Raw genomic sequence first — 24,046 nt, 5'->3', positions numbered from 1 at the left:
TGCGGCGTGACCATCCCCCCTGGGGGGTGATTTCTCGCTTTCTGTCTCTATGTCTCTCTCTGTCTGTCTGGCGAGCGCACGCGCCCTATAGCAAAAAAAAAAAAAGAAAAGAAAAGAAAAAAAACTCTCAAAAAAAAAAGAGGATAGAAATGAAATCTAGGAAAATAGTAATAGAAACCACTAAACATATCTTAAAATCTACAAGTGTCCAGAAAACCCTTGACTTAATCCAGCTAAGAAGGAGGAGGAAAGGGAGGTAAAGAGGAGATGAGGAAGCTTGGAAATGGTACAATTCCATTTATTATCGTTGGAATCTGAAAGTTATAACCACTTTAGTTCTATATTATACATTCTGTTATTGATTGGGGCAAGAGTCTTTATCTTTAAGGCTTCTCCTTCAGCCTCACTTTGTGTATACTAAACACCATATCAGGGAATTTCTTTATTCCTAAAGCAGAAGTATTCTTTCTTTTTTCTTTTTTGGTGTTTCAGGGCACGTGTTGTCACTAGAGACGATGAGAGAGGAAGAGGAGAAAGCACTGCTCATGGGGAATAGTCATGCTGCAATCCCTTCTCCTCCATCTCTCATTGATTCAGGATCTCGGTCATGCACGCATCCACACCACCATGTTTTTAAGGATTCAAACCAAACAGTCATCTATGTGGGATCTGACTGTCTTAATCACCAAGCTACAGAGCCAGATCTAAAAATATCCTTAATAAGCTACTCTTGACCCTACTCTCATCTCACAGGTATACTAGCAATGGAATATATGCCAAGAACTCTAAGAACGTCCAACCATCCAAGAGAGAGAAACTTTCAAAGATAACACTGTTTCTAGATCTTTCTCTTGCTTTATCAGAACTTAAAAGATTTTGTTACCTTTTTCTTTGAGGTTTTACCTTGTTTTTTGGTTACAAAAGATTATGATAGGTAAAATAAGTAATGTTTATATCATTTTAACTAATATACTCCCTAAAGAAGATTTTTTTCTCTCTCGCGCGCTCTTTTTTTTTTTGAGAGATTTTTGTTATAGAGCAAGGGTACTCACCAGAAAGAGACGAAAAGACAGAAAGCGCTTAATCACCCCCCCCCCCCCCCTCGGGGGCCAGCCACACTACAAATCCCTTCTCCTCCATACTCCTCTTCAGGATCTTGGGCACGCAAGCACATGTGCCCGGTGTAAGTTTAATCCACAGGGTCTGGGACTCAAACCATGGTCAACTACATGGGAATCCAGCGACATAGCCATTATGCCAACTGCTGATCCCACTCCCTAAAGAAGATTTCTAACAATTTAAAAGATAAGCATTTTAGTCACCATGTAATATAAGTGGAGGAAATTTTTGGCCAAGAACTCTTTCTGCTCTTCTCCAACTATAAAACATGGAAGGTTTCATAGCTCACCTTTCCATAGCTCCAGTCCTAGGTTAGAGAGACAAATTAATTAATTAAATCTCTCAAAAAAAAATAAAATAAATAAAATAGCAACTTAAACAGCCAGGTAGTGGATTTCTAGGGGCAGACCAGGACCTCAAGTACCCACACAATTACAAAAGCAAATGACTATACACTTACTGTTTAGCTGCTTTTATTGCCAAGGTTGTTATACATAAATAGATTTCAATACTTATTTTGTTCCCTCAATTTGCCATCACATTGCTAAATAGTAAGAACATTTAGACCAGAAAATTGAGTTATTTTTTAGAAGGAAAGTTAAGTGGACAGCAGCTGCAGGATTAATACATTCCCTTGATTTATTTTTTATTTACAGATGCACATTTTCATTAGCTGGGATTTGAACAGAATGGATTTTTACAACAACAAAAGCAAAAGCAGCCCAATTCTGGCTTTATACACAGATGGGCTTCTCTGTCTCTTTGGACCGTGTTGAGTGTGTCTTCGTCCAACACAGCCCAGATGCATTTATTTATAAAGGCTCGGCTTGAGCCTCAAGGCAGAGGGCATCATTTCTCTCCCTAATCTGCAGAACAAATCTCAGTGTTTTCTGTGGAGATGCAAGAAGGTCCCAGAGAAGTGAGCTATGAATGCGAACAGAAATTTTTCCTTTCCTCCCATGCAAATTAAGGCATTTCATGCCTCTGTGATGATTTCTTCTGTTATCCATCTATATTTGCTACGATGTTTTCCTAAATGGCCCCAGGCTATATTACTTCCTCTTGCCTTAGAAAGCAATTGAATTTGTGTTGCAAGTGTCCCAGACTGACTATTCTGTTTGATCACAGTTACTAGACTATCCTCTAACATTCTGAAATGTTTATCGCGTTAGACTTCAAACCACAGCACAACAGTTATAAATAACCACAATTTCAAGATTCCTTATATGTGGTATGCCTTCTTACTGACCAGTCTTATTTGTTTTGGTGTCAGCAAATAGTTAAGAATTAAATAATGAACTATAAACATGGTAGAGAACTTGAAGGCTTCTACTCACACAGCCCATCCTTAGCTTTAGAGATGGTGCTGCTAGGACATCTCAGGAACTCTGGTTTAGAATTTTACTCAATTTTCTAGCTGTCTTAAGGCAACAATACAGTATCCCATACTATTACAAAATATATAGCCTGTGGTACTATTAGACTAGCTAAGACAATAAATAGGCATCAAAATGATTGGTGGTAGATACCTGGGGTTCTAGGTAGAGTAGATACTGGGGGTCCAAGGTAGAGCCTACCGTAGCCAGTCTTCCTGACTACAGGCTCACAGGTTAGAGACGACACCTGAGCCCCAATCTCAAGGACTGCACATGGCTTTTTTCGTATTCTTATTTCTTTTTCTTTTTCTTTCTTTTTTTGGTTAGGGTTAGGGGTTAGAGTTATGGTTAGGGGTTAGGGATAGGGTTAAGGTTAGGGGTTAGTGTTAGGGTTAGGGTTAGATGTTATGTATAGGGTTAGGTTTAGGGGTTAGAGTTAGGGTTAGGGGTTAACGTTAGAGTTAGGGTTAGGGGATAGGTTTAGGTATAGGATTAGGGTTTAGGGTTAGGTCTGTATTCTTATTTCTTACCAGGCCCTCAGAGGGTCAAAAGGAAGTTCAAGAACTGAGGTGTTGGGTAAGCCTTGCACTCTATGCATTTCTCTATGATCCTGAAGCTAAACTAGGAGATGTGGCTGGAAAAGTAAGACAGCAATTAAAATATTAGCAAAGCAATAAGGACTTTTCCCTTAGTGATTGTCCTAAGCCTCAAGCTTCCTAGCCTATTGCCTTAGGGACATGTTTTCACTAATCCTTGGCATGTGCCTATCTACATTTATGGATGACTAGATTATCACTAGAGAAAGACAACTTATTCTTAAATATGAAACTGAAAAGTTTTTGTTAAGGGCCAGACAGTGGCACAACAGTAATATAAGTGGACCCATATAGACAGGTGCCAGGTAAGAGTCCTGAAGCCTCGGTGTACACTGGGCGTGCGTGTAACTGTCCATGATCCAGGTTGGATGAGGCTGGGAGTAGATCAGGGCACGAAGACCTTGTGGAGGATGCCTGTCTCCTTATCTCTCTGTCTCTCTTTCATGGAGAAATAAACAAACATTTCTTTAATGTTTACACTTTTTAGATTACATTGCCCAGTTGTTTTACCAGCGGGGTCATGAGCAGAGAGACTTGTAAAACTAAAACATGTTCACATTTTCTATGCCAAATGCAGAAAAAGAAAAAAATGATGATCCCAAGCACTGATGGTGCTACTTACTCTAGCAAAATTAAATGAGCAGTACACCTTTTAAATTCTATGGATGAAAAAGAAAGCTCATTTCTTTATCCAAAATGTTTTATAGTTTTATCAGCTGTACGAGGGAGAAATGTTCACCTGTTGAAATATCCATTTTGTAAGCCAAATAATAATGTGATTGGATGTATAAAAGAAATTGAAATTAAATAAAGAAAGAAAGGAAGAAAGAAATCCAAAACAAAACAAAGTATTTCGTACAGGTAGAAGGCCCTCAAATGTTATGTATGCTTCCAGGTAAAGATCTGTACACTGAGTCTCAACCCATGATGTACTTCTAACAGTTCATCTGATTTGTTGAAATCTGGAGTATCATATCACTCTTTGATTCAAGAACTTGAGTGGTTAAGTCACAACTTAAAGGTCTCATCTTATCAAATCCTCTGACAATAATCCTCCTTGAATTTTACCTTCATTTTATATGCAGTATCTGTTGTGTGGAATTTATAGTCAATGTTTGGTGCTTTGGTTTTATTTGCCCAATTTTTAAACTTAGCATGAGTTCTTCTGAGAGTCACCTCTGCTTTGCTAAAGCAATCATAGAATAAAAACAAATACATAAATAAAAAGAAAATTTTTTTTAGAAATACTGACACAACCTTAACTGGAGTGGAGGGAGTCTTGGAGCAGTAATAATAAAAGTAGCAAACGTTAGCAATCTGCTTCATAGCATGAAATAAAATGCATTTTAGTAAAAATATGAACACTGCTCCAACTGTAATTTTTCACACAGCTGTGATAAAAGAACGATAAAAGTGGTTAGGGGTTAGTGTTAGGGTTAGGGTTAGATGTTATGTATAGGGTTAGGTTTAGGGGTTAGAGTTAGGGTTAGGGGTTAACGTTAGAGTTAGGGTTAGGGGATAGGTTTAGGTATAGGATTAGGGTTTAGGGTTAGGTCTGTATTCTTATTTCTTACCAGGCCCTCAGAGGGTCAAAAGGAAGTTCAAGAACTGAGGTGTTGGGTAAGCCTTGCACTCTATGCATTTCTCTATGATCCTGAAGCTAAACTAGGAGATGTGGCTGGAAAAGTAAGACAGCAATTAAAATATTAGCAAAGCAATAAGGACTTTTCCCTTAGTGATTGTCCTAAGCCTCAAGCTTCCTAGCCTATTGCCTTAGGGACATGTTTTCACTAATCCTTGGCATGTGCCTATCTACATTTATGGATGACTAGATTATCACTAGAGAAAGACAACTTATTCTTAAATATGAAACTGAAAAGTTTTTGTTAAGGGCCAGACAGTGGCACAACAGTAATATAAGTGGACCCATATAGACAGGTGCCAGGTAAGAGTCCTGAAGCCTCGGTGTACACTGGGCGTGCGTGTAACTGTCCATGATCCAGGTTGGATGAGGCTGGGAGTAGATCAGGGCACGAAGACCTTGTGGAGGATGCCTGTCTCCTTATCTCTCTGTCTCTCTTTCATGGAGAAATAAACAAACATTTCTTTAATGTTTACACTTTTTAGATTACATTGCCCAGTTGTTTTACCAGCGGGGTCATGAGCAGAGAGACTTGTAAAACTAAAACATGTTCACATTTTCTATGCCAAATGCAGAAAAAGAAAAAAATGATGATCCCAAGCACTGATGGTGCTACTTACTCTAGCAAAATTAAATGAGCAGTACACCTTTTAAATTCTATGGATGAAAAAGAAAGCTCATTTCCTTATCCAAAATGTTTTATAGTTTTATCAGCTGTACGAGGGAGAAATGTTCACCTGTTGAAATATCCATTTTGTAAGCCAAATAATAATGTGATTGGATGTATAAAAGAAATTGAAATTAAATAAAGAAAGAAAGGAAGAAAGAAATCCAAAACAAAACAAAGTATTTCGTACAGGTAGAAGGCCCTCAAATGTTATGTATGCTTCCAGGTAAAGATCTGTACACTGAGTCTCAACCCATGATGTACTTCTAACAGTTCATCTGATTTGTTGAAATCTGGAGTATCATATCACTCTTTGATTCAAGAACTTGAGTGGTTAAGTCACAACTTAAAGGTCTCATCTTATCAAATCCTCTGACAATAATCCTCCTTGAATTTTACCTTCATTTTATATGCAGTATCTGTTGTGTGGAATTTATAGTCAATGTTTGGTGCTTTGGTTTTATTTGCCCAATTTTTAAACTTAGCATGAGTTCTTCTGAGAGTCACCTCTGCTTTGCTAAAGCAATCATAGAATAAAAACAAATACATAAATAAAAAGAAAATTTTTTTTAGAAATACTGACACAACCTTAACTGGAGTGGAGGGAGTCTTGGAGCAGTAATAATAAAAGTAGCAAACGTTAGCAATCTGCTTCATAGCATGAAATAAAATGCATTTTAGTAAAAATATGAACACTGCTCCAACTGTAATTTTTCACACAGCTGTGATAAAAGAACGATAAAAGTGATAAGGCATAACAATTCTTGAGTAAACATACATATAAAATGAAGAGGAAGTTCAGATCTAAAGTGCTTTGTTTTACTAGCAGGCTCTAAACACACTACCACTGATGCCCTGATTTTTTTTTTAAGTAGTTACCAATTTTGTTCACTTGTACAATTTAATGGATGCTAGAAATTTCCCAAAAAAATGTTGCACTAAGAGACATTATTTCATAGACTGCGCACTTGACATCCTGTCATTTTGTAACATACCTTTTGGAATAGATATCCTATCTATTGCCTCTTGATAGGAAAAAAGAAAAAATACCAAAAGCAGTGTCAATGAATCTTTCCTATAGAAAAATTTATCTCCTCAGAAATTATGCTCTTCTGTCCCTGACTATTAAAAATCTGAGTTCTTCCCAAGGTAATAGAACACTTCTTTAGTCTTTACAATAAATGGATGTTTGTCTAACAATGATAGAATAAAAACAAATACATAAATAAAAAGAAAATTTTTTTTAGAAATACTGACACAACCTTAACTGGAGTGGAGGGAGTCTTGGAGCAGTAATAATAAAAGTAGCAAACGTTAGCAATCTGCTTCATAGCATGAAATAAAATGCATTTTAGTAAAAATATGAACACTGCTCCAACTGTAATTTTTCACACAGCTGTGATAAAAGAACGATAAAAGTGATAAGGCATAACAATTCTTGAGTAAACATACATATAAAATGAAGAGGAAGTTCAGATCTAAAGTGCTTTGTTTTACTAGCAGGCTCTAAACACACTACCACTGATGCCCTGATTTTTTTTTTAAGTAGTTACCAATTTTGTTCACTTGTACAATTTAATGGATGCTAGAAACTTCCCCAAAAAATGTTGCACTGAGAGACATTATTTCATAGACTGTGCACTTGACATCCTGTCATTTTGTAACATACCTTTTGGAATAGATATCCTATCTATTGCCTCTTGATAGGAAAAAAGAAAAAATACCAAAAGCAGTGTCAATGAATCTTTCCTATAGAAAAATTTATCTCCTCAGAAATTATGCTCTTCTGTCCCTGACTATTAAAAATCTGAGTTCTTCCCAAGGTAATAGAACACTTCTTTAGTCTTTACAATAAATGGATGTTTGTCTAACAATGAGAACAATTATTTTTCAAAATAAAAAAAAAACTTCTTAGAATGCTCTTGGAGCAAATAAATAATTTTGAAAGTGCTTCAAAGATAAAGAGTATTTGGAAAAAATATAGCTAAGTATAGATTGCAATTTTTGTTGAATAATCTGTGACTTTTGGGTTAAGGCACCGTTAAAGGAGCATGGATAAATCTCAAATGGATCATTTCTTCCTTAGAACAAATAATGACTTCCACCCACATTGTTTGTGAACTGTCACAAAACACATGCCAACTTGTGCTTGTGGGTCTCAATTCCTAAATGTCTTTACCTTTGACCAGCACACAATACACATTTATTCATTTATTTACAAATATATATCAAGCATCTCTATGGGGTAATGTAACTGTGGAGACTTATGGCAGTCTACATACAGGACACCTCATCTTCCTGAATTTTGTGCACTGTGCTTCACCAGTACTCCTTTTTGGTTTTTTGTTTGTTTGTTTGTTTGTTTTTATTTTTTTTACAAATTGAAGGTTGTGGAAGCACTTCGTCAGGTAAATCTAGTGGCATCGTTTTTCCAATAGCATGTGTTCACTTCATGTTTCTGTGTCATATTTTGGTAATTTCCACAGTATCTCACACTTATTCAGTATAATTACATCTGTTATGGTGATCTGTGATCTGTGATCTGTGATCTTTGATGTTACCATTGTCATGGGGGGGGGGGAGCATCACAAGCCATGCTATTACAAGATAACTAAATTTAATTGATAAATGGAGTGTGTGTTCTGACAGCTCTGCCAAATTGCTTCTCCCTCTCTTCAGGCTGCCCAGTTTCCTGAGACAGAATAATATTGAAATCAGGCCAATTAATAGCCCTAGTATGGAATCTAAGTGGTCAAGTAAAAGAGAGTCACATGTCTTTCAGTTTACATCAAAAGCCAGAAAACAGCCCTGCTTTGGTGGCACAGTCAATAGCTAATACCCTCCCAAGGGTGCTTCTCTTTTTCTCTCTTGTATGCAGACTATCACAATTTTTAAATAAAATCTAGAAATAATTAGTCTAGTGACTTTGAAGGCATGTCAAAAGTCAAGATAGACTGAAATATAGGCATCTTGCACCATTTAGCCAAATTGTGAATGCAAAGACAAAGTGGTTGAAGGAAATTAAAAGTGCTACTCCAGTGAACACAGGAATGATAAGAAGGCAAAAGAGCCTTATAGCTGGTATGGAGAAAGTTTTAGTGATCTGGATAGATCAAATTAGCCACAACATTCCCCTAAGTCAAAACCTAATCCTGAACAAGACCCTAATTCTCTTCACTTTTATAAAGGATTAGAGAGGTGAGGAAGCTACAGAAGGAAGGTATAAAGCTAGCCAAGTTTGGTTTATGAGGTTTCAAGGTAAAAACCATATCCATAACATAAAAGTCCAAGGTGAAGCAATAAGTGGTAATGTATAGGAAGCAGCAACTTTCCAGAAAATCTAGCTAAGATAATTGATCATTTAATTTAAGTGGCTACAATAAACAACAGATTTTCAATGTAGATAAAACAGGTTTACATTGAAAAAAAGATGCCATCTAGGACTTTCATAGCTAGAGAAGAGAAGTCAATGTCTGATTTCAAACTCTCTTGTTAGAGGCTAATGCAATAACTGATTCTAAGATAAAGTCAATGCTCTATACTATTCCAAAACCCTAAGGCCTTTGAGAATGTTCTTAAATCCACCCTGTGTATACTCTATGAATGGAAGCATATTTGCTTACAGCATGGTTTACTGTCTAGTTTAAGTTCATTGTATAGATTCACTGCTAAGAAAAAAAAAAAGATTCCCTTCTACTGCTCATTGATAATATACTTGGTCATCCAAGAACTCTGATGAAGATGTACAAAGAGATCATGTTGTTTTCATGCCTATTATCATATCTATTCTGCAGCTCATGGATCAAGGAGTAATTTTGACTATCAAGTCTTATTACTTAAGAAATATGTTTTAATAAAGTTCTAGTGGCCATAGTGATTTCTCTGATGGATAGAGGTAGAGTCAACTGAAAACATTCCACAAAGGAGCCATCATTCTAGATGTAATTAAGAACATTTGTGAGGTCCAGCAAGTGACATAGTGGTTAAGGCACTAGACTCCTACATGGTCAAACAAGGTTCAAGTCTTAAACCCAGCATCTTAAAACTCACACTAGGAAAATGAGCATACGTGCCCAAAATCCAGAGAAGAGAATGGAGGATTGTGGTGTGGCCATCCCCACTCTGGGGGGGGGCGGGGAAGACTTTATCTCTGTTTCTCTGTCTCTCCAGTGAGTGCACGAGCCTTATAGAAAAAAATCTCTTAAAAAAAAAGTTCCATGGAAGAAGTTACTATAGATGTGGTAGAAATCGCAAGCAAACTACAATAGAATTAGAAGTGAAGCCTGAAGATGTGACTAAATTGGAACAACTTCACAATAAAACTTTAACAGATTAGGAATTGTTTCTTCTTTTAATTTTATTTATTCATTCACTTAATTTTTAATTTGACAAGAGAGAGAGAGAGAAAGCAAGAAAGCAAGCCACCACTCTAACCGTGGTAGGCCTTGTGGGAGTTTCCAGCACCTTAACCACCATGCCACCTGCTGGTCCCTAGGAGTTGTTTCTTATGGATGATCCAAGAAAGAGATTTCTTGAGACATAATATCCTGCTGGTAAAAATTCTGTGAACATTGTCAAAATGACAACAAAGGATTTAGAATATTCCATAAACTTAGTTGACAAAGTAGTGGCAAGATTTGAAAGGATTGATGCCAATCGTGAAAGAAGTTCTCTTGCAAGTAAAATGCTATCAAACAGCATTGCAAGCTACAAAAAAATTTTACAAGAAAGGAAAAGTGCATATATTGCAGAAAACTTCATTCTTACTTTAAGAAATTCCACAGATATCCCAACCTTCAGCAACTACTAACCCTGATCAGTCAGTACCGATCAACAATAAAGCATGACTCTCCACTTGTGAAATGATTATGATTCACTGAAGGTTCAGACGATCATTGACTTTTTGTTGTTGTTGTTGTTACAAGGTATGCACCAAAGAGTGACAGAGAGAGAGGAAAAGTGAGAAGGCACCCCTCAGGAGGTATGAACATGCTATAATCCCTTCTCTACCATTCTCCTCTCAAGAATTTGAGCATGCACACATGCACCCAGAAAATTTTTCAAGCTACTGGGTTCAAGATTCAAACTACACAGTGGGATCCAGCCACCGCAACCACCACACTATCTAGCTGACACACAATCATTGACATTTCTTAGCAATAAAGTATTTTTTAATTAAGGTATGTATATTTTTAAGACATAATGCTATTGCACACTTAGTAGACTACAGTAGAGTAAATATAATTTCTATATGCACTGAGAAATCAAAAAACTTGTGTGATTCACTTTATTGCAGTGTTCTGGTTCTAGTGGTCTAGAACCAAAATCACAATATCTCATGGTATCCCTATAGTTGTGAGAGTTATGTAAGTAACATAATCTTATAAAATTATCTTGTTCTAAGGAGTGTACCTCTAATGAAAGGAAATCCCCTTCACATCATTTTTGGAGAAAAAAATTCAGACAAATTTTATAAAATAATGAGGGTGATAAGGCAAGTAACCAAAAATGATAATTTAGAATATTATCCACATAGTAAAATTAAGGGATCCTATTTGCAAAAGAGAACAGGATCACTTTTAAGCCTAGTACTATCGAGAAAAACCTCATAAAGGAAAAACTCTTTTTTTTTTTTGGAGAGTTTTTTTTTTGCTATAGGGCGTGTGCGCTCGCCAGACAGACAGAGAGAGACAGAGACATAGAAAGCGAGAAATCACCCCCCCAGGGGGAATGGCCACACCACACTCCCTTCTCCTCCATTCTCCTCTCGGGATCTTGGGCATGCACGCACAAGCGCCCGGCATGAGTTTACGCCGCGGGGTCCGGGACTCGGACCGGGGTCGACTAGGTGGGAGTCCAGCGACATAGCCATTACGCTAACTGCTGGTCCCAAGGAAGAACTCTTTTAATTTGATTAATAGAATGAATAGCAGAGTAGCAAGTGAGAAGTGGAGCTAAAAGGCATCTGAGTGGAGGAAACTGTTTGATCAATCAGCGTGGAAATCAAGTGCAATGATTTGGAAACAGTAAATTATCTTTACAAAGGATTATAGTCCTCACAGAAGAAACCATGAAACAGCAACCCTCCACATTGTTATGGTTCGGAAGTTATTGATAACCTGACGTATGCATTATAAAGTCCATGTCTTTGGCATTGTGGAAGGGGGAGGATGTAATAAGGAGGGTCACATAAGGGTAAAATTCTTTCCACGAGCTACAGCAGCTCTCTCACCACTGTAGATAATGAGAGAGTGATTCAGTGATTTCAAAGATCTGAGAGGTCACGAAACAGTGAGGAGCAAAGCACATATCAAGTCAGCTTCAGTGTTAAAGAAAATCACTCCCTCAGAAATTGACAATTCTCAAGAAGTATCAAGAAAGACACACAAATCCTCTGATCCCCAAAATGCAAGGAGCTGTGCAGTTGTCAGCAAGAACAGTGTGACTAAATGTTACATTGATTAATTTCAAAGCCTTCAACTTTATGAATGAAATGGAAAACTTTGATCTAAATACTCAAAGCTCTGATAAATAAGCATCCTATCAGAGATTGACTTGGTTCACAAAGGGTGACTGGGAGACCTAGGTGATGAAAGGGGATAATATGGCCAGGAGTTCCCCAACCTTATTGAGAAAAGATTGAAAACTCAGTGTGAAATCCCACTATACAATAATTATTTTTGACTATTCTTTTATGTTTGAGTTAGTAATTTGGCATATTATGTATAATTTTCATTCTATTGTGTAAATATACTCATTCTTTAGAATAATTCTTTTAGGAAGTCCTTACTTGATAGTAGATTATTAAATAAATGACATATATATAGGAAAAATCTCCATTACATTTATTTTATGTGTAGAATTGTTCATATAGACAAATACTCATTGACAAATAACTCTTTCTCTACAGAAGGGTAGATAAGTCTTGCCTATAGGAAGACAGAATATTCTCCTTTAAGGTCTACTTTTGGCAAAGGTACAGAATAGACAAACATAAACCAGTTTCTACTGCCTCCTTTTTATAAGTTTGAATCACATGAGAGTCTGATTCTATTTTTGTTTGGTTTTGTGAAGACACGGTTTTCTAACTTTTTGGAAAATATTAGCTTTCCTACATTTTTTTATTGCTAATTTGGCTTCTATTGGGCTAAGGAAAAGAAGTCAGATACTTGTTTTTCCAAGATAATACTGCATGAAAACACTGTGGAGAGAAGGTGTGATGTGAGCAAAGAAAACGACTGTAAGAATTTCCTCAACCCTTGGCAGAACTTCACATGAGAACTAGCCATGCTAGTCTCAGTTCTTATTTTAAAATGTGTCCTTCCCCGATGTCCCAACTTCTTTTGCTATTAGATAGTTACAAGTAAAAATTTTCTTTAAATCTATGTAAATGTCAAGGAAGAAAAAATCACATTTTTACACAGATAAGTACCTCTTTTTTCTCCTAACATTTTTTTCTAGAAAATCTAAAATATGTGAGATGGAAGATTGTTTTGGAGAGCAAAGGAAGATGCATTGTTAGCACAAAAAAAAAAGTAATTTTCTGAAGTCTTCATTCTTTGTAAAACAGAAAACAAACTAGCACAATGCATGATCTTCAGAACATTTTCCATGAAAATAATAATAATTGAATTTTAAGACCTAAACCTGTGGGTTAGTAGGTGGTATGGTGGTTAAGGCTCTGGACTCTGACAGTGGTTAAAGTCCCAAACTTGAAGACTTGAAAAATCATGCTGTGTACATGGAAGTGTACGCTCAAAATTCCAGGAGGAAAAAGAAGGAAAGGGATTGTGGCATGGTCCTCTCTCAAAGGGGGTAATTTCTCACTTCCCCTCTCACTATCTCCATTTTAAGTGCACATGCCCTATGGCAAAAACTAAAACAAACAAAACATACAAAACAAACAAACAAACAACAAACACCTAACCTGTGTGAGATTTTCTTTTTGTTGACTGTCATATTCTACATGCTTACCTGGGCCATCTCTTCCTTTCTGAACCACCTTCCTCCAATTCATCCTCCATGGACCATGAAAATGAGTGTCTTAGTTCATTATTTGCACCGCTAACATAAATACCTACAGCTGGGTGAATTTAAGAGAACAGGGATTTATTTGGGGGACTGGGAAATCCAAAGACATCACTAAATGTTGGAAGGCTTAAAGAATGGGAGAAGCAAGCACAGTGGATGGTAGGTGTATGCAAAGAAAGGCCACTGCAGGTAACTCTCTTTTATTTCGACCAGTTCTCATTAAGAACTAACTGTCCTCTCACAATAAAGTTCACTGAGTCTCGAGAGACATCATTAACCCATTCACAAGAGAGTTGCCTTCGTGATGCAATCACTGCCTGCTGGCCCTCATTTCCTCCCAATATCACGCTCCAAAACACAAAATCTTGGGGGACAAGCCATCATCCAAACCATATCAACAGTTTATCTTAATTTTTAGGAAAAACAGAGCCTTAATAACACCAATGCTTGGCTTAAATGATCTCATCAGCTAACTAGTGCCAAATTCAGAAAAGCATACAACTCACTTCCCAATTTCTTTTCTTTTTAATTTACTGACCTATGTCCTATTTTCCCACTCCTTACACTCTGGCAATAATGACTTATTTTAATTCATTTTCACCTACTCTAGTATTTCATGACACCCATGAATTTGCTCTTTCTGTTTGCTTTGAGTAGAATGTGCCTTTCTTCTTTTGTTCCTTTGGTGAATTTCTATTCATCCTCCAAATCCTTTGTACTACCAGGGTTCAATGTGGGAAACGGAAGCCACTCTGAGTATGTCAGATAGAAAGGCATATAATGCAGGGCATGAAGTGCCAACAAATATGTTGCAAGAGCTAAAGGAGCATAACTGAATAGCCACCAATAAGCTTTCAGGTTGCAACACTGCATCTGTGATCCAGAAAGTTTTCATTGCTGCTGACACTCAGAGGTCAAAAAGCCACTAAACAACTGGCTGTGTCACAGCTGCACTACAGCCAGGGATGGTGTCCTGGCAGTGAAATGGATTCTATGTATGAGCTGCCATCATTAATAAAGGAAAAGCAGTCTCTACTTCCCTCTTTCCTTGCAAGTCTTGCACCAGAGCATCTCCTTACAGCTTTTAGCCTTCCGACAGCTAGAAAGGTATAGGGATCTTGAAGAGGAGGACAAGGGAGCTGAGTGCCAATATGTAATATTAATACTCCCTTTGTCAGGCTTCATATCCTTTGTCAAGCCTCCCTGAGGACCTACAAGTCCCTGATCATTCCCTTCACTACATCACCTCAATTCTTTACCTAGCAAATTCTTCTATAATCTTACAAGTCCCTTCATATTGTAATATTTGTGGATACATTTATACTGCATGTGTTATAAATGTTATAATCCCTGCATGTGTTATAAATGCTATAACCCCTACTTAGCATAGTCTTGGCACAGTATGCTCTACCCATTTTATTTTGCCAAATTTTATTAAATAGCACCTTAATTTTCAGGAATAAAAATATTAACTTAGAAAAATTTCAATTCCCTTTTCAGAAAATTTGGAAAAAATATGCAGTGGCATTCAACTGTATTGACATTTCAGTAAATTCTCCTTTTCTAAGAATTAAAATAGTATGCTAGTCAATTAAAAAATATGAATTTGAGGATTCTTTGGTACTAGTAAATATTTTACTCGTAGTATTCTCCAGTGATCAATTTGTTCTCCTTTATTGGGAACAGAAAATCAGGCATTTTATTGCACTTATTTGAATTACGCTCATTTATGCATTGTGTTAAATAACCTCTGGGCATGTTTATAAGCCTCACAAGTGAGAATGCAGCAAATGATTTGAATTTATGTTTTAAAACATAGGCCAAATATCAAAAGTATGTTTAAATAAGGCTCAATGTATGTTTACATATTCCACTTACAATCATTTCTTCAGCAGAGTATGGTAGGTAGATGTGTAATCTCCCACATCTGTAGAGTGGAGCTAATCTATTTTCCCAAAACAGACCAGGCACAGTCTTTTAATTCTAACCCATCAAGTTCTATTTTTTTAACATGTCTGTAGATACATTTTTTTTTTATTCCATGCAAACACCCAGTTGTCCACTGGAGACTTGATTAGAAGGAAAAGTAATATTTAGTAAAACTAACAATGAATTTTGAAATATTAAGCTAGAAATGCTTAATATAGCAAGAATAGAAAGTAAAATTAGATTATACCAGAGAAAAATCAGAAGCTGACATTGCAGTTATTGGTAGAGAAATTGGCTTCAGGGAATATAACTTTTATTATTAGCTCCCAAAATACTGTTTAAAGTTTTTCTCTTGACCTTTAAAATGAGGAATCTTAGGTACTCAAAACTTATGAGGAGAATGTCAAAAGAGGTAGAATTCATCAGTGTTATTGCCTGAATTCTTACATCCCCTCCCCCCAAATTTGTATGTCAAAGCTATGATCCTCAGTGTGGTATATTTGGAGATGGGACCTCTAAAGCATTAATTAAGAGTAAGTAAATTCATTAGGATTTGAACCTTATCTGACAGGATTAGTATCTTTGTAAGAGAGACCAGAGAGCTCATTCTCTCCCTTTCTCTTCGCCTCTCCTTCTCTGTCTCTTTCTAACTCTCTCTCTCTCTCTCTCTCTCTCTCTCTTTCTCTCTCTCTCTGTCTCCATCTCTCTCCACATAGAGGAAAGGCCATATGAGGATACAGTGAAAACGAAGCTGCATGCAAGCCAGGAAGAAGGCCCTCACCAGAAATAAACCATGTTCTCAGTCTTCCAGCCTCCAGAATTGTGGAAGAAAAATTCCTATTGTTTAAGTCACTCAGTCTATGGTATTTAGCCATGGCATTTCAAGCAGACTAATAGAATCAGTAAGGCAACCAAGATCCTGTTAGATCGCCCTCTGCTCCTACTCCTACCCATCTGCCACATACCTAATGCTTTCACCAAAAAGCTGGTGACTTAAGAATCAGCATATGGAAAGAGACTAACAAAAACATTAAGGTTTTTAGTCACCACTACCAAGAAAAATGTCATATACTTACTTTGTTTCTCTAGAATCTTCCCACTTAAGTCTTTTCCTGATATAAACGTTTATGTAGATAAAAATAATGTTATACTGACTTTGCATCATAAAAATGTTGTGGTAAGTCCATTACTGTGTTTTTAGCCACTCCGGAACACCCTTGACCATACGTTTTGGTGATGGCATACTGAATGGCAATAGTAGAAATGGGATTCTAGGGTCCTCATTCTTTCCCAGGGAGCCATAAGTCCTACTACATATTACTGCAGCAATTGTTTACTGTCTATTTGTGGTTAAAAAAAAGTTCTAGATCTTTACATTAGAATTGATAATAAAAAATAATGTCTTTCACATTATTTAATCTTCTAAGCTAAATCTAAGAAGTAGAAATATTCGCACCATTAATCAAAGTAATACTTGATAGGCATGAGATTCATTTTTTCCTGGAAAAAGGACGATTTTGGTGCAACTACAAGCTTATATCTTAATTAAATTGGTTCCTCACTTTACTATCTACTGTCTTCCAAATTGTCAACTACTTTAAAAGACTTATAGTTCTGAGCTATGACCTAAAGTCAAAAACTCTCACTTTAGAAATACCTTTCAATGGTCAAAATATTGTGTTGATTATAATGCTAGTATCTCTCAGCGCCAAATCTACCATTCTTACATTGTTTTGTAACTGTGAAACTAGATCATGAAAACTTTCATCCTTTGTCACTTGGTTCTTTATCAGGTAAAACCAAGGGAGAGTTCTAAAAGGAGACTAGAAGGCAGGAGAAGGGAATGACTCCTTCCTGTTCCTGTCTGTTAATCAGCATTGGTCCTTCATTCCAATAACAGCTAGTGGCATTCCTAGCACCAGTTTCATTACACGCTTCTCAGAAAGACCTGCAGTACCCAGGACATAACTCTTCCTCAGTAATCTGAACCCAGGTTTACACAGTCTGTACTCTTTTAGATTTTTTTTTTTACATTCAATCACTGTGTATCATTATAGCATACCAAATGAATTTTCCTATCATGAATACACTATATATTGGTCCAGTCAAAGATATTACCATACATAGTATCATCAACAGATAATTTTCTATTTTTGTGTCCCTTGCATGTTTTGCTTTTTTCTTTTCCTTTCCACCCTCTTCCATTTCTCCCCTCCTCCCAGACTGTCCCTAGTATCCACAGTTGTTCTCCACTCCTTTAACCTTTTAATATTTCTGTTTCTTCCACAATACAGACAGACATTCAGCATATATTGAGTGGTGCCATACAATGTCTCTCTTTTTAGATTTGGAAACCCTAACTTTTTCCTTTTGTTCTTCCAGCTCTAGAGATAGTAGTTACTTCCAGCACTTACTTTCTCTGAGCTTTTGCTTTTGTTCTTTTAACCTTGTTTAACCAAATCCCTATATTATATTATCTTTGTTGAAATATCTAGTGTGCTTCCTATTTTCCTGATGGGACCTTAAGCAATACATATATCAAGAATGACCTTTAGGGACCAGCAGTTGGCATAACGGCTATGTCGCTGAACTCCCATGTAGTCGACGGCAGTTTGAGTCCTGGATCCGGTGGCTTAAACTCACGCTGGGCATGTGTGTGTGTGTGACGAAGATCCCGAGAGGAGAATGGAGGAGAAGAGATTGTGGTGTGGCCATCCCCCCGGGGAATGATTTCTCGCTTTCTATCTCTCAGTCTCTCTCTGTCTTTCTGGCAATCACATACACCCTATAGCAAAAACCTCTCCAAAAAAAAAAAAAAAGAATAATCTTTAAATTTCAGAAAGAATCATTCATGTCAAATATATTTTAAATTCTAGCTAGATTTTCCAAAGTCAAAAACTATCTCAAATACAAATGGATGACATACATAAAACACTAGTTTCTTATTGAATTGTCTTTTTCCATAATTGTTCACAAGCATAGGTTTGGGGCTTTTTCTGTACAGAAATGGAATCATGCCATATATTTTTTTCTGCACGTGGAATAGTTAACTATGGTGATAACACCTAAGACGTGAGAGAAAAAAGGAGACCTTTACTTTTCGCTTTGACATTGAAAGTCAAACGGCTTTTATACTGAATATTTAACTTTTGCAGTTAATTTTTCAAACTTTGAGCTGTTGAGGTAAATAATTTTCTGTTTCTTACAGGGTTGTTGATAGGATCACCAATACTGTGGTGCCCATTGCCTAACCCAGTCTCTGGCATATGCAGGCAGTCCATAGCCAGCAGACATGAACTGACCTATACTGGCCTCGAGTTTCTCTGAGGCTGGTAAAAATAATCAACCGCATGGTTCAAGCCATGTAGCAGTTTAGTCGGGATCTTCATTGTTTTCAAAACCCATAATTTCAAAAGCATAACATAAGCTGCTGCTTTGACTACAGGGTCCAGTAGAACATCAGGGTCATCTTTACAGAACATAGGTCATGTTACCAAAAGTGATTTCCATTTAAATAACAAATTCTTCATTTGTATCTATGGGACATATTGAAATAGATATATAGGGTTCTAGTAACATCTTTTTATTACCATTTTCTTCTTTCACTCCTGTTTTCACATAATGGTTACATTCCCAGGTTCTATTCCTCCAGTCCCTTTCCACTCTACAACAACAACAAAAAAACCAAAACAAAACAAAACTCCTGGCACTTTCTTCCTGATTCGCTAATAGATACTAATCTGTCCAATAAGACATGTTTTGAACAGCCTGGGATGGGAAGAATTTAGACAGGTCAGACCAGAATTATTTTCTAGTCAGTAGGCAGAAGAAATTCAAAGAACTTATACCAGGTAACTGACATCCCTCCATGCTTGTTAACCCTGTGTAGTCTACATGATGCTAAACTTGTCTGACTATAAAGGTTGAGGGTTCCAAATGTTTTCTTTATCATAGTGATATCCTTTCTGCAGAACTCACGTTTTTCTAGCATTAACAAGGCAGGATGGGGATTTCAAGCTTACTCCTGTGAGGAAAGTTACATTTGTTTAAAGCAGTAGCTTTAAAGCATCTGTATGACTCTGTGAACCTCCATGTACCACTGTAACATCTTTCACTATTGTTCTAGGGAGTAAGTCACTAAAGATATTACTGTTTATTCACTTCATACTCAGTATTTTTTAAGTTAGATACACTCAAATACACATGGCGCTAAGAATCAGGAGATAAAGTTACAATTCATATGTTGTTAACAATTTATGATACTCATGGCAAATTTATGCTTCATGAGCTTGTTTCATCAATAAGGATAAAAAAGGAAAGAAATGCTTCTTCTCCTACTAATTAAATCATATATGATTTAAATACGGGGACCCGCAAGTAACGTGGTGCTTAAGGCACTGGACACTCCCACATGGCCGACCATGGTCGGGTCCTGAGCCTGGTGGCTTGTTCTCTCTCTCTCTTTCTCTCTCTCTCTCTGGTCAAATTAAAATAAATGAATGAATAAGTAAAATTAAATAAATAACTTTTTAAAAAAAGTATGTAAAATACTTACAATATTAGAAATAAAGTCCGAACACATGAAGTAGCCACTGATTTCCTTCCAGAAGTATAAGATAAAGTGTATGAAGTTTAAAAATACTGGTAGAAATAGCTATAGCTGAGAAATAAGCAACATCATTCCCAAGAGAAGCAAGTGTGTCAAATAACCAAAGAATAAGGGAGAGGAATTTTTGCAGCAACAAAAGGAGAGAAATAGCTGAAACTAAAATGTTGAATGCAAAAACACCTAGAAATAATGAGAAAAGGGGTCTATCATCAATGACTCCATCTACCTACCCCAGTTAGCATTACCATGGCAGAGAATTTAAGACTTGGGCATTTTATCATCAACCTTCTATGAATTGCCAATAGAAAGCTCTTTCCATTTTTTTTAGAGAGATTTTTGTTATAGGGAGCATGCGCTCACTGTAAAGGCAGAGAGACAGGAGACAGAAAGTGATAAATCACCCTCGGGGGTTGGTCATGCCACAATCCCTTCTCCTCCATGCTCCTCTCAGATTTGGGGCACATGTGCAGATGCACCCAGTGTGAGTTTTAAGCCTCTGGGTCCAGGAGTCAAATCACAGTTGACCATGTGGGAGTCCAGCGACATAACCATTACACCATCTGCTGGTCCCCAGTAAAAAGTTCTTATCTCAAAGAAGATGAAAAAAAAATAATTAGTACATAAATGAAAACCTTCTCAATCTATTACACCCTCAAATTCTGACAATAAACTTCTCCATATAAGAAAGAAAAATGGGCTGTTTGCAGTGGTGCAGTGGTAATGGAGTGCTCTGGGATGCTGAAGCTATATGGGAGGGTCCCAGGTTCATACTACAAAGTTTCCCAGTGGGGCACATGCTTGCTTGATCCTGGTTCTGGCTGACTGAGGTTTGGATAAATCACAGTATAAAGACCCTATCGGGGGAAGAGGTGTCTCTCTCTCTCTCTCTTTCATGGAAGAAACAAACATACTTTATTAAATAAATAAATAAATAAATAAATAAATAAATAAATAAATAAATAAATGGCTAGTCCATGGTGTGGTGGTTAAGGCAGTTGGATTCCACATGGCCAACTACACAGTTCAAGTCCCTGAACTGGTAGCTTTAAAAAATGCTGGGCAAGTGTTCCTATCTGCCCAAAATCCCAAAGGGAGTATGGAGGAGAAAGGACTGCAGTATGGCCATTTCCCCAGAGGGTGATTACTCTTTCTCTTTCACTTGTTCTCTATGCCTATCTAGTGAGCACACATGCCCCACAGAAAATTTTAAAGAAAGAAGAGAGGACAGCAAGTGCTATAGTGGGTAGGGCTCTGGACTCCCATGTGGCCGTCCATGGTTTAAGTCCTGAACCGGTGGCTTGAAACACACCCAGTGTATGTGCATGCATCGTGCATGCCCACTTTCGATCTTTCTGTCTCTCTTGCAAGTGAATGTTCCCTATAGCAAAATTATTTCAAAAACAAAGAAAAAGAGAGAGAGAAAGAGAAAGAAAATGATCACAGCTTTTTTGATAATTGGGTACTATTTCTTTTATTTAATTTTCATTTTTTAAGGTGAAAATTCCTCACTACAAATTAATCATAAGACATTGCCCAGGTATATTTTAGTTCTCTGTGAAGAGATAAATAGCCAATCCGTAATAAATCTTGTTCAAAGCATAGCAATCAGTACGAATGCTGTAGAATAGTTTATATGGCCTCCTCAATCCTTATCATTGCTCACAGTCAGTGATGAAACATAAAAATCCTGCTCTCTGAGAAATACCTGGTTGTCACATCACTCTATTACCAAAAGCTGTCCTTCATCAGTGTCAGTTCTAAATCCATTGGTTAGAATACAGAACCATTTTGCCTTCTATTTCAGTGTATCACAACCATTCTGTTTGTTGGTTCTGCAACTTCAGTTTGCAGGAAAAAGAACTACAAAGATCAATTGGAAACCTTGACTTATGCACAACTACTTGGAAATCAACCTTCTATTGAATCGCCAATAGAAAGCTCTTTCCGTTTTTTTGATATCAAGGTAGTGTCTATGAAATGACAGTGAAAAATACTACTCACTTGAGGGAAAAAAAAGAAATACTCTCAGGAGCTATGTTCAGGAATAAAAGAAAGGTTGAATGATTGAAATTTTTTTGTAGATGACCTGAGGGATAGTGAAAGAATACTAATAAATTGAACATTAAAAAAGAGTTAGCCTAATAACCTCAACACTCCCTCATGGTGCACGAGTATAAAACTCTCATTCTTAAAACAAAAATTTAAATTCTAGGAGGTTACTAATGCCAGTAGTGGCAATAATGGTACTTAGAAATTTAACTATCTGAAGACAAATCCAGGACTTGATATCTATTCCAGTCAATGCATTGCTTAAAATAATATTACAAGCGTTTTAGACTCATATCAGAGGGGCACACACACAAAAAAAAGACCTGTTCATTTTCTAATTGTCATTCACATTAAATCATTTCCCTAACTCTTGCTGAAGCCAATGCCACAAACTGAGGCCCTATTGGTTGGGATCAGCATTATTTTCCCAAGAGTAATTTGTAATCACATACATTTCACTCAGGAGCTTCCTTCAGATTTTGTCACTGACGAGTACTACTACCTCTCTAGGGTTAAAATTAAAAGATCGCTTTTATTCAGTCTGTGGAATGTCAAGTAAGAAACAGAACAAAAGTTGAGTCCAGAGGACTCTACAGTTAGGAGAGTTCTGGGAAACATTGCAATTGATCATTATACCCATGGAAGGCATGAAATCTGAATGCTTATTCCTCTCTGTTTTTTCCACTTTCCCTTTTCCAATTGAAAGAGACAGCTGATCTTGTGCTTCTTTGCCTCAGGGAAGGTATGTGGCATGGATTCCTTGAAGAAAGTATGGCCCAGGCCCTGCATGGCTCCCGAGTTCAGGGCCACTGGGCGATCGCCTTCTCCCCTGCAGGTTCGCACAGGTGGTCTTTCCCACAAGCGCTTCAGGTAGCTATGGAGTAGTGGGAGGCCCAGGGTCATGCCAGGGCTCAATGGCGGCTCTCTGCCCTCCCTCCCAGTAGGCGGATCCCAGTGATTTGCATCCGGCAGGGAGAGGTCATGCCCGTGAAGTCACGGTGATCCTGGTAGATATTGAAGGACACTTTATTTCCTTACACTAAAGAAAACATTAAAGCGTATCTGCAGACACATTCGGGAGGAGTGCCAGCAGGATGTCTGCCTTTTGAGGAAAAGGTTTCTTTGCAGATGGAGTTCCAGCAGTCAGCAAGTGGAGAGAGGCTGGAATGAAGGTCTGTATCTATTCCTCAGGGAGTGTAGTGGCCCAGAAACTGCCATTTGGACATTCTACAGAGGGAGATATTCTCGACTTTATTGTTGGTCACTTTGATTCCAAGATTGGACCCAAAGTGGAGAGTGAGAGTTACGGAAAGATTGCAGACAGCATGGGTGTTCAACCAACAACATCTTGTTTCTGACAGATGTTACCTTAGAGGCCAGCGCTGCTGAGGAAGCAGACGTGCATGTACCCGTGGTGGTGAGACCTGGCAATGCGGGGCTGACAGATGACGGGAAGACTTACTACAGCCTCATCACCTCCTTCAGTGAGCTGTACCTGCCTTCCTCAGCCTAGAGGAGGATTTCTGAGGACCAAACTTCCTTACAGAGTGTCCCCCCGTAGTATCTACTTTTATTCTAATGGTGAAAGTAACTTACTTTAAACACCCCCCAACACACGTATGCAAGTATATATGTGTGTATGCAAATTAACTTCCACACATACATGAAGTGCAAAAACTGTTCAATGTAGTGAAAATAAAACTTATTTAAAGATGCTGTGTATGTAGAAGTTATGTGAAACCATTATTCTAACCCTTTTTAGGGCAAAGTGAAGTTGATAGAAAGAATTTCCAAAATACAGATCCAATGTGCTGTGCTTATTAAGTCATAACAAAATGAAAAGCAAGTTTTGGTGAAATTATTCAAAAGCTTTGTTATTTTAAAAACTGGAAATATTGCAAAGACTTATTCCTAATAATAATTCATTGCCTCAATTTAATTGTGAATTTAATTGTGATTTAGAAAGTTATAATAGGTGCAGTTCATATTTGCCTGTCTAAATATATAGAAGACAAAGAGAGCAAATTT

At 37.3% G+C, this 24,046-nt stretch overlaps 1 pseudogene; it reads left to right on the top strand.

Moving 5' to 3' along the window:
• Window positions 1–23,531, top strand: part of LOC102474966 (enolase-phosphatase E1-like) — a 26,214-nt pseudogene extending 2,683 nt beyond the window's left edge.
• The last annotated feature ends 515 nt before the right edge of the window (window positions 23,532–24,046 follow it).

This window comes from Tupaia chinensis, unplaced genomic scaffold, assembly GCF_000334495.1.
Source record: "Tupaia chinensis unplaced genomic scaffold, TupChi_1.0 Scaffold146650_1, whole genome shotgun sequence".
Classification (NCBI taxonomy): Eukaryota; Metazoa; Chordata; class Mammalia; order Scandentia; family Tupaiidae; genus Tupaia; species Tupaia belangeri.
The sequence above is the reverse complement of the archived record's forward strand: the minus strand, read 5'-3'. Positions and strand labels throughout refer to the sequence as shown.